General features: G+C 44.5%; 1 protein-coding gene across 1 annotated transcript in view; it reads right to left on the reverse strand.

Annotated features, from left to right (window-relative positions):
- Nucleotides 1–10,477, reverse strand: part of NRIP1 (nuclear receptor interacting protein 1) — a 95,942-nt gene extending 85,465 nt beyond the window's left edge. Inside the window, exon 1 of the mRNA XM_066621003.1 lies at nucleotides 10,113–10,477. The gene's annotated coding sequence lies outside the window, so the exon portion shown is untranslated. The remainder of the gene's footprint in view (nucleotides 1–10,112) is intronic.
- Between the last annotated feature and the right edge of the window lie 1,478 nt (nucleotides 10,478–11,955).

Consider the following 11,955-nt stretch of genomic DNA (forward strand, 5'->3'; position numbering starts at 1 on the left):
CTTCCTCAGACACTCACTGATGAGATTGTTCCTTGATATGTCAGTAGCTTATATTTCATATCAGTGAGATTATTTACAAACTGTGGAAGTTATACCATGAATACAGTTTGCAATATTGGTTTTGTAATGCTTCCTTATGAAGAATTTGTTGTCCCTGGGCCAATCTAGTTGTCACTGAAGAATTAAGAGCAACTTCCCAAACTAGTTAAAAATGCAGTAATATTTTTGCATCAATCAGTGACATAGCTTTCCAGAAATGATTGAACAGGAACATTATTTGGGCCTTCACTGTCTAATACTAGGTTGGGCAAGTGGGAAGGAGGCAGGGTTGCTGGTCGCTGCATCTTACACACTCTCCCGTGGGGAGCTAGCATAGCTCGGATGAGTCTGCTTGGGGTGTGTCCAGCCCAGGATGGGGGGTTGGGATACAGCAGACCATGCTGCTGCCATGATCCACCCCAATCCCTGACATTCCACTTGCAGAACCTGGACAGTGGCTGGTCTGCAACACATAGCCAGCAACACACAGTTTACCAGCTATTGCTCAGACTGGTAGAGAGGCTGCCACATTAGTGGGGCCCTGTTGCACTGTGGGGCCCTCATGGTACACCAGCGCAATGGACCTATAGGATTGAGCCATAAATCTACTGTTTTCATGTCGCATAAATCTTTCAGATGTTTTTCCAGTATTCAAAATAAGGTGAAACGATATATTTGATGGGGTGGGGGAGGTAATAATTGTGTGACGGCATTACTGGTTTTGGTTTCACTTTCTGATGGAATAAGAATTTTAGTTTTGGTTGCTTTTCGACATGCAACCAATGAGATGAATTCATAATTTGATTTGTTTGGGCCATGTGTACTTTTGGTTTTATTTATCCCCCCCTCTGTGTTTGGTTTACAAACAAATTAACAAATTTCTGTGCGCATGTGTCTGTGTTTGAGATACTTTAAGTGTGTGTGTGTGCCCATCCCTTCTAGAGAGAGTCACCTGAAAAAGCTGATTCCAACTTTGAGATTGTTGAATTTGACTGGTATTGTATCCACTCAGTATGTTAGCACTTCATGTTATGAAATAATGCATTTTTAGAAATAGAAGTTTTCCATGAAAAAATATAGTCACGTCAAATGTCCTACTCTACTCAGCATTGACATAAGCAATGATACAGGCTAATTTAATTTATCTTAACGATGTGATGCTAAATACAAGTTACAGCAGTGCAAGATAACCAATCTGAAATGCCGACATAATGAGCCCCACTCATTGTCAATGTATGTTCCTGCTAACAAACATATAAACTAAACATAACTCCTCTGAAAGAATTATCTAAAACTCTCACAAATTCTCATACCCCATCACAGGATTTTTATAAAGAAATTAATTCTAAATCATTCAGTTTCAGGAATATTCAAAATCATCACAAGGATTTCTAAATAATTCTGTACTTTATCTGTAAATACAACAAGAGACTATAAATGGCTGCATAAATTTTCATTTTAGAATGCATGGCATGACCCAGTGAAAGCTATGAATTTAAATTCCAATGGAAGGGACATGGGACTGTATCCTAAGTTGAGGCTAACAGCCCAGTCCTATTGCAGTACTCTGGATACACCACGTACACTGACACAACTACACCCCACCAGCATAGAAGTATGTCTGCTGATGGACAAACCACTGGCTCTGATGCAACACTGGAAAAATATCACAGACAGCTTGCACACTGGCACAACTGAGAAGCCAAAATGGGGAGGAAATCAAGGAGTAATATGGGAGGGATGTGAATAGGATGAAGAAGGGTCAACATATGCCATTCCCAAGCATCCCTCAGAGAATAGATGTGACCCCAATGGCAGGAAAATGATATACCAATGACAGAGATGGCATAGGAAGAAATGACCTCATAGGGAACAATGGTGAAGCAAAAAAACCACAAGAAAATCCTGCTACCTCCCCACCCCATACACTCTCCTACAATGGAGTACAGCAGCGGTTCTCACATTGGTGGGATACCCAGGATCGCTTCCCCACAGGGAGGGCAGGGGGGTGCTTTCCACTTACTTTATGTAGATAGGATTGCAGCAGGCTGCAGAAGGTGTGGGGAGCCCTGAGCAGCCCTCCGCAGAGCTCTCCGAGGCTTGGAATCATCAGTAAAAGCAGGTCCAAAGCATTTCCATTTTGCAGGAGGTACTTTGCACCCACTTTTACTGACATTTCCAAGCCTCAGGGAGAACTGTGGTGGGTTGCGCAGGGCTCCCCGCACCTCCTGTGGCCTCCAGCAGCCTTACCTACATAAAGTGGAAAGCACTCCCCCTCGCCCCCCATAGGGATGTGATCCTGGGGCTCGCTTCACTGCCCTAGCCCCTCCCCCACAAAGACTTACTGAGGGAGTAAAGCTTCTTCAAAGTTTGAAAAACACTGGAGTACAGGATAAAGGCGATATCTGGCAGCCAATCACAAAACACCAACCCTAGCATATAAATCCTTGTCAGGACTATTATAGCTATAAAATGCATGGCAGGAGGCTATGGGTACAATCCTAACCCCTTATGTCAATGCTTTGCAGTACTGGCATAGCGGTGCCAATGGGATGTGCGCTGCATCCTGCAGTTGGGTGTCACTCACAGAGGCCTCCTCAAAGTGAGAGAATGTTTGTTCCCTTACCTTGGGGCTGCATTGCCCTTATGTCAGTGCTGGAAATCACTGACATAAGGGGTTAGGATTGCGCCCTATATCTCTTTGATGTCTCCAAGGGAAACTCTGGAGATGGGAACCATGGTGAAAGGCCACTTGATAAACAAAGAGGGCACTTTGCACAACTCTTGTCCTTTACAATATGTAGAGTGAGATATTTTAACATTTGTCTTCACCTTCTCAGAACTATTATTGCAGGTATTCTGCACAAAGCAGCCATGCTAACAGGTATGCACACTGCATTCTATGGCCAGGGGGAGTAGGCACAGAGGTCTCCCAAAAGTAAAGGAATGTTTGTTCCCTTACCTCTGAACTGCACTGCAATTGCACTGGCACTGGAAAGTTAGTTAGAATTGGGCTGTAACTATCTTGTAGTGGAACGTAATAGCGCTCAGTAAGATCATGCCCACTCTTTGCAGTTTCTTATTAAGACAAAATAAATATGATGTATGCGTGTTTTCAAATAGCAGTTTTGTTAGGAAACTAACAACCTGATCCTAGCTGAGCCTTGTGCCACCAGAATGCTCATTTCAGCAGTGTAATGACTGTTGCAAAAGGTGATGAGTCATTCAGAGTGGCCTGGACACCATCGCGGTGGGGGGGGGTTTAGGTCTACTCACCAGTGGAACAGGGTGCCTGCCAACACTGGTTAGTACAGGAGGCAGGGAAGGACCAGAATGCAGTGGGGAGGGAAGGAATGGGGAAGAGATAGGACAGGGAGGATGGAGGATCAGGGCCGGAAAGGAGGCAGTATTGGCAACGGCTAAGGCACACACTAATATCCCATGGATCAAAATATAACACACACCACAGCAAATCAAACCACACAAGCTTCCACAAGCACTCAGCACTGACTGCAGGGAGAGCAATACAGGACAATCACACTACTGATTCCAGGACAGACCATTTAAACTGATGGGTTGACAAGCATGCAGTAAACAGATATGCGTGCACATATGTATAATAGTGGGGGGGGGGGAGCCTGTCTTGGAACAAGGGCAATTCTACATGCTTCCACATATGAGATGGAAAGATAGATGGAACAATTAAACTCTAGATTTCCGAGGATGCAGCTGCTCATTTTTACTAAAAGTTATGAAGTAACGCCTGCTGCTGCTGCTGCTTGATGCTCTGTCCTTTCCCCAAATCAAGTCCTGAGACAATAGCTTCTCTGAATTGCCTCAATGCTAGTTACTATTCTCATCAGGAGAGGGGCTTATATTACTATTTCCTCTCACTTTTTTACATCCTTCGTTTAGGCTGAAATCTTAACATATATTAAATCTTAACATATACATATATGTATGTTTAAAAACATATGCAAAAAGGTGAAAGGAAATTGGTAATTAAAGCTTTACCTTTGAAAATAAAAACTGACACTGGGGCACTGAGGGTCCACTCCTATCCAGCTTTCCAGCTGTGAAAGTGGCCACTGTGTCAACAGGGCATATGCTGCATCCTGTGGTGGAGGGGTAGTCACAGAGGCTTCCTCAAAGTAAGGGAACTCCTTGCCACAGCATGTGGTGATGGCATCTGGCCTAGATGCCTTTAAAAAGGGTTTTAAAGGCAAGCCATTACGGGTTACAAGCCATAACGGGTATGTGCAACCTCCTGATTTTAGAAATGGGCTATGTCAGAATGCCAGATGCAAGGGAGAGCACCAGGATGTAGGTCTCTTGTTGTCTTTATTTATTGTTAAATAAAGTTATTATTATTGTCTTGTGCGCTCCCTGAGGCATTTGGTGGGCAGCTGTAAGATACAGGAAGCTGGACTAGATGGGCCTAAGGCCTGATCCAGCGGGGCTGTTCTTATGTTCTTATGGAATGTTTATTCCCTTACCTTAGGGCTGCACTGTGGGTGCATCAGCACTGAAAAGTTGGATAGTATTGGGCTCAGAGAGGCTATGCAAGAGCTGATATATTGGCAGCTGATATACTGACTGCCCATCCAGGAACAATAGGAAGCAATAAAAGAAGCTGATCCTAAAAGGAAAAAAAACTTACATTAAGGGCACAATCCTAACCCCTTATGTCAGTGCTTTCCAGCACTGACGTAAGGGCAATGCAGCTCTGAGGTAAGAGAACAAACATTCCCTTACTTTGAGGAGGCCTCCGTGAGTGACACCCAACTGCAGGATGCAACACATGTCCCATTGGCACCGCTATGCCAGTGCTGGAAAGCACTGACATAAGGAGTTAGGATTGCGCCCTAAGCTGCCAAGGTCCTCCAATAGGACATACAGGTGCCCTACAGCCCAAGCCTGGCTAACTTTTCAGCACCAATACAGCCGAATCAATAGGGCATGCACTACATCCTTGGGGGTGGGGGTCACAGGCCTCCTCAAGATAAGGGAGTATTTGTTCCCTTATCTCCAGGCTGCATTGCAGTTGCATCAGTACTGGAAGGTTGGAGGATTGGGCTGAAAATATTACAGGCCATTATCATGGCCATGAGGAAGGATGCTGCTACATAATATAGCACTTTATCAAAGTGATATGTGTAATCTTCATTTTAATTCTGCTTGCAGCCAGCTGAAAAGAAATACCTCAGTAGCGCTAAAGGGCTCAAATATGGAAGTAAACCTTTTTTCTTTTTTAAAGAAACCTGATTTTATCAACAACCTGAATGAAAATGCCATTTAGCATATATGAAGACAGAATATGTTATCTTTATAATCACTAGAACAGAAAAGGTTTTTGTAGAAGAAAGAAAATGAGTGAAGTCCACAAGTCCCCACTTGTTCTGTTTCTAAAAGTGATTAATCTTTGTGAAATCTACAACCAGGCAACAACTTTCCATGTTGTTTATTCACAAGCCACTGATAATAAGGAAGACCCTGTCTTTGAATATGGAGAATATCTTAAACTGTCATGGATGAGAGTCAATGATAAAGCTATTACACATGAATTTGACTAATCCTTTTTCAAAGCCATCTAAAAGCTAATAAATCTATAAAACAAAAATCTATGCAATAAACCCAATAGCAACAGTGGTAAAAAAGCATTTTCTAGAAAATGTAGTTCCTATTTCCTGAATCAATGAGGAATAATTTCTGCCAAGGTAAATTACAAGTCTTCAGTAGATATTTTGTGAAAAATTAATCTCCATCTGTGTGTTTCTTTCCTTCCTTATGTAATCATTTCAAACTAGCTTAAAAATTAATATATATCCCTATACTACACTGCAGGTTCTCAAATGAAATACATCCAAAATGATTAGATTATTCTACCTTCCCTGACATATAACAGCTAATATTTTAGGAATATTGCTTGGAAAAAGAATGCCATTTCTAGTTTCATCCAAGTTATTTCTAAATAGATTGGTCCTTTTTTTTTTTTGCACCATTTCAAGACATGCTAACAGACCTGAAGAAATAAAATTAAAAATGAAGAACGCACTGTCCTTTTCAAAGTCATACTGATGAAACTGAATTCCATCAGAAATGTACATTGCTGTAATAGGCTACAGTCATACAAACAAAGGCAAATGACTTCAAGCATCCCCAGTACATATTGTTTTGGACTAAAGGTATGGTGTTCATCAAAGCAATATGTTCCTGCCCTCACAGCTCACTTTACCTCCAAATTCAGTGTGAAAATCACTATCAGTATTAAGCATCTATACAGCATTAAAATTTTCAAAGTGGTTCCCATACAATCTCTCTGTAGTCTTTACAACAATTCTATAAGGTAGATTAATACTATTACCATATTGCAAGTAGGAGACAGAAGTTGAGAGAAGGTGTTGCCTAAAGCTAATCATGAATATACAGCTAAGGTGAGATTTGAACTGGTAACGTTCTGACTTGCCAAGTTGTCTACACTGGTTGTTGGCAACCTTCAGTCTCGGAAGACTATGGTATCGCGCTCTGGATGGTGGTTCTGGCACAGCGTCTAGTGTGGCTGAAAAGGCCAATTCGGGAGTGACAATCCCTTCCACACTACACTACACTACACTACACTACACTAGTCTATACTAGTTTTAAGTTAAATAGCTGGCACAGTAAATGAATATAGTTTTGAGAAGCCGATTACCTGACCTGTAAGAAGCAAGCCTGATTAAGTTTCTTTTGTTTTTTTTTCTTCCATCATATTCTGTTCTCATGATAAAAGTCAATGGGAATGATCTTTAAATAACTTTAGTGCTCTTTAAACTTTTTCACTTCAGACTACCTTTATCACACTGATAAGTCAAAAAACTCCCTGAAGGTCTGCACAGCCCCCCTACATGCTGCAGATAATTTTGGCAAGTGCTCCAGAGTGCTGGCTTGACACTTGGGTCTTGCTATATTTCATGTGAATGAAAAGTTTACACAAGAATGAACCAACAGCTTCCTGTAACTGATTATCACCAAGAAAAAATAATGGATAACATTTTTCAGGTAAATCTGTCCACAATTTCACTGTTCTTCTGATTCAATCCCCAATAATTTTCCAAAGAACCGGAGCATTCTACAAAACAGTTTGAAAAACCATTTTTCTAAAATCTATACAGAACCACTGCTATATGGAAACCCAGTGGAGTGTTACACTAGTACATATTTGGTTATAGTCATGAGTAGTTTACCCATATATTTTCATCTAGCCTGAAATTCTGATAATCGCTATTTGTTAAGATCATTAAGTGAGAAAAGAAACAAAGCATAATTCTTTGCACATTTCCTGAAAAACTCATCCACCAAAGCTTTTGGTGACACTTGCCGTGATTTAGAAGTGGTTGAGAAATTCTAACTGTATAAACAACATCTACCATTCTAAGATATACACACTACACAGTCCAAATAACATGCCGCAGAAGCTCATCCCTCATGTTGAGTTTTTCATACTGATATAAGGAAAGGGTAAGAGCTCCTGCCTAGAATTTCAATATTTAAAAAATGGGATGGCTACAATAACTATGCTCGCATAATATGCTTAGTCCAATGCACACACTACATTTTCTAGGCTCATAATTGTTCCTCATGTAAAGGTTTTCTAACTCTGTGTAACAGGTACCCGAGGTTGACAGCGAAAGCAAATTGTGTGCATAAAACATCTATTATTTAACATTTATAACTGACCCTTAAGTCATGGGCCCTCATGGGGATTTAAAGCTTCCAGCACAGAAAAATTCGCAGGAGTATTCTATCCTCCACCACCCCCAAAAACCTCTTGAGATTCTTATCTTTGAATCTGATCAGATAAAAACCCCAACTGTTTTGCTGCGTTTCATTTTAGTCTTCCGCTGCCTTGAAATAAGCCTTAGCAGTTCTCCCATTCATATCTCCATCTTCTGAAAATTACAGGTTCAGAAGCTTTATAACTAAATAATGACTTTTAGGCACTTAATCCATGATAACAATGTATGCAATAACACAATCACAAACTCCAACAAATCTGTTCCAGTTTGAGGGAAGGATGGAAGAAGGAGAAGCCTGAGTCAAGATTATGAGATAGCCAGGTTTAGCTTCTGCTAAAATAAATTAGCAGATGAAGTAAACAAGATGACTTGCTAAATGTATGCAATCACACAATTTAATTGTTTAAAATGTTTTTGAAGAAATATCAAGGGGGAGGGGCAAAATAATGCCTGAAAAGATGGGTATCACAAGATTTCTCTTCAGATCAAACATGCAAATCATGCATGTACCTCTTTAGTGATCAGGGAGTAGACAGCACCAGGAAGACACCAAAGAGATTACTGGACACAAGGTAGACTGCCGCTTCTCTGAGAACTATCAGTAGGAGATAATACAAACCCCCACCACACCCTCACTATCAATAAATTCTCAGTTTGCTGAACAATTATCTCTGAAACATCAACAAACCAAGACATACTCATAGAAACACACAAAGAGAAACACCAGGCAAATTTTCAGAAGTTGTAAAGAGTCACCCATGGAACAGCAAAGGTTTTGTAGCCTTAAAACAATATTAATCATCAACATTTTCCATTAGATATCTTTTTACTCAGTGCACTACACACACTTAGTATCAGAAACTTTCTTTTGCCTTAAGCCATATTAATGCCACATAGAAGCGCAGTCCAATAAAGTTTAGACAGAGACACATTCAGATTTGCTGTTGTGAGACTGCTTTATCCAAAAGCTAAAGAAGTAATGTCTACCTTTAGAAAGCAACCATTTCTCTCTGAAATTTGTTACGTGGGACTCTCAATCTTTTCCTATCAATTCTGCAATTTATTATAGATAACATAAGCTGCCAAGCCAGTCACAGTTCTAACTGGTTCGCTTGTTACCAGCCAAATAAAGCATTCCGGTACCATTAAATGAGTGAGTGATGATCCAGACGCAAAAACTAAATTTGCAAAGTTTGCTTGGCAAACTGAACGTGTGAAGTAGCATGTTGCTGGGCATTACACTGACCTGCTTGCAAATACTGCATTTTAGAACAAGAAGTCTTAGGTCGATGTATTAACCTTAATTTGCTGTGCTAGGATCTGTTTTTAAAAAATGCAACCCCAGAAACACAATTTGTGTCACTCAGGTCTTGCAGGGGCGAGGAGGGTTGTCCATCTGTCACTACAGCCCCATTTTTCCATAAGGTTTTATTCTCCTCAAGTCATGTTCACTTGAAAGGCAGAAAAATGGACTCCAGCGTTGGCATTTCTGAGGACAAGAAAGTCCCCCAGGGGGTGAGATGGGGGGGGCTTGAAATACAGACCTTTGGCTGGAAAGAGATGCCTGTGGAAGTGTGTGGGGGGGGTCACATTATGAAACAAAATGATGAGAAGGTGCCTTGAATGGAGGATGGAGATGGAACGGGAGTCTGTGACAGCCAAGCGGAGGCGGGGGGGGGGGGCACTGAGGTCTGGCCTGCCTGCCTGCTTGGAGATGAGGGGGAAGCGAAGGCATCACCGGAGGTGAGCGCAGGCGGAGAGCAGGCACGGCCTAAGCCCTGCCTGGCGCAGCAGAGGAGCTGGCAGCTCGCAGATGAGAGGAGACTTCAAGGCGAGGGAGGGAGGGAGAGGCGCGACCACTCCGGGGTCCTCTTCCCTCCCCAAACCCCGCAGGGGGAGGAGAGCTGCAGCTCGCGCGCACCCACACACTGGGGGCTCCCTCGGTCGCTCCAGGGAGCAGCAGGCAGGAGGAGGGAGCGGGCGCGCGGGGAGCGCTGCCCGGCCTCAGGAGCGCGGCGCGCAAGGAGGACAGCGCAAACTTTGCCCGCTGCGCTGCGCTGCGCCCCCTCCCCCGATAATGGCCACGCCAACTTAAAAGCTCGGTGGGGAGGGGGCTGCCGCCGCCGGAAACCATCCCCTGCTCCTGCGGGCTAACCCGCGGTATTGTTCCCCGCCGCCTCAGCGCAGGGCTGCTCCATGCATCCTCCTCCTCCCCCCCCCCGCCGCCAGGCTCTCTCCCTGCACGGAGCCCCCGCCGCCGCACCGCCATTTCCCCTCCCCCCCTCCGCTCGTCCTCACCAGCAAAGGCGAAGCGCTCCAGCCCGGCCCTCTCCAACGCGCCCCGCGGCTGTCTCTGCGGCGCCCCCAGGCAGCGCCAGCGTCCTCTCCGGCTCCCTCCGGTCTCCGCGCCCGCTCCGTCGGGCTGGCCGGCCGGCCGGCCTGCCTCCCTTGCCCGCCTGGTCCGCCCGTCACTCGGGGGAGGCTCCGAGGGCGCGCGCGACGCCCTCTCCAAAAGCCACCCCTGCCCGGCGGGCGCAAACGACTGCTGCGGAGAGCTCCGGCCAGCGGCCGCTGAATAGGAAGGGGCGGAGGGAGGAGGACGGAGCTCCGGGCTGGCTCTCTCTCGCCGAGAAGCAACTCGTGAAGCCGCCTCCTCCGGCAGCCGCGCGCGCGCGCACACAAAGCTCTCCGGGGCCGCCGCCGCCGCCCTCTCCAGGGTGCATCTGCGTCTGTGGCTCTTTCTCTCCGGTTCAGGGCTCTGCTGCAGTGGCTGGGAGGCTGACTTTCAAAGCCTCACCCGCAGCCCGGGATCCTCCCTCCTTGTCTGTCCGTCCGTCTGACCCTCCCCCCTTCCTTCCTTCCCATTCATCCCCGTGGCCAAGTTTCTCTCTGCTCGCATCGCTTTCCCTCCCTTCCCCGGCTTGGTGGCTGCCCTCACGCAGGTGACCAGACCGGGTCCTCTTCTCCCAGGACCTGTCCCTGGGAGCTTCAAGGTCCTCCTTTTCCTTGGGAGCAGGCAGTGCACATCCTTCTTGGAATTAACAAATTAGATGTGGACTTAACAAATGATCTGTAATATAGTTTTAAATTTAATAATAAGTAATATAGTAAATTAACCACATAAAATCAGGATCTGTTTACAGGAGTGCAACGTTTAACAACCTTCCACTTAAGGACAGAACGCATGTATGACAGTGGTCAAAGCACAACAAAGAGGCTCCTGATGAGGGAATCAGGTCCCATAGACTGCAGCAGTGTGTCTATTTACACAAAGAGGCTCTTAATGCAAAGAAGAGGCAATCTCTCTCCAGTAGCCTGTGCAGCCAGCTAGTGTCTGGCAGGGGGTGTCTGTTGATGCAACAAAGGCACTAGATTGGGCTGAATGTTTGCTTAACAACCTAATCGCATAACAGGGATCAGAGAACGTATCCCCGTCATTAAGTGGCTTACACCTGTACAAGTGTTTTCAGCTTTTATTTTGTCATGTCCTACATTTTTCTTGGATGCCCTACATTTTAGGGTGCCTTGTCCTCTTTTGTGGTTATAACATCTGGTCACCCTGCCCTCACACCTACCAGGGGGCAGCCTATCTGGAACTGCCTATGAAAATGGGGGCAAATTTCAAATAAAATTGCTGTCTCTCAGGCTGCTATCTTATCCACACTTTCCTGAGAGTAAGCCCCATTGAACAGAATAGGACTTACCATAGATACTCACCTATAGTACTAAAATTTTTGCCAAGTAATCAAGCTCCAATCACCACTTTGCCTTATCTCCAGGTCAATCAGAGGGCAGAGTTTTTCAACTCTGAAATGTTTCTTTCTCAAGCAGCAGGCATGCACTGCTCATTAGAAGCAATGCAAAGATCATTTGTTTCTACAGCAACTTCACTTTCCTTCACACAGCAACTTTGGGAAATTCCAGCCAAAGTTAACCTTTTGTTCTCCTTCCTTAGTTCCCTTTTGCAAATGCTGCTGCAGCCTGGTTCTGCTTTGCAAATGCTTGCAAAGCAGGTCTTTTTTTTCCACACCAGGATGGGATCCTCCTTTCCATTTGAAACAAAGTCACAGGCTACAATTCAATGCACCACTATTTAAGAATAACACCCATGGAAAGCAGTGGGTCTGCTTCTGAGTAAAAA

Source organism: Tiliqua scincoides, chromosome 3 (genome assembly GCF_035046505.1).
Source record: "Tiliqua scincoides isolate rTilSci1 chromosome 3, rTilSci1.hap2, whole genome shotgun sequence".
Taxonomy (NCBI): domain Eukaryota; kingdom Metazoa; phylum Chordata; class Lepidosauria; order Squamata; family Scincidae; genus Tiliqua; species Tiliqua scincoides.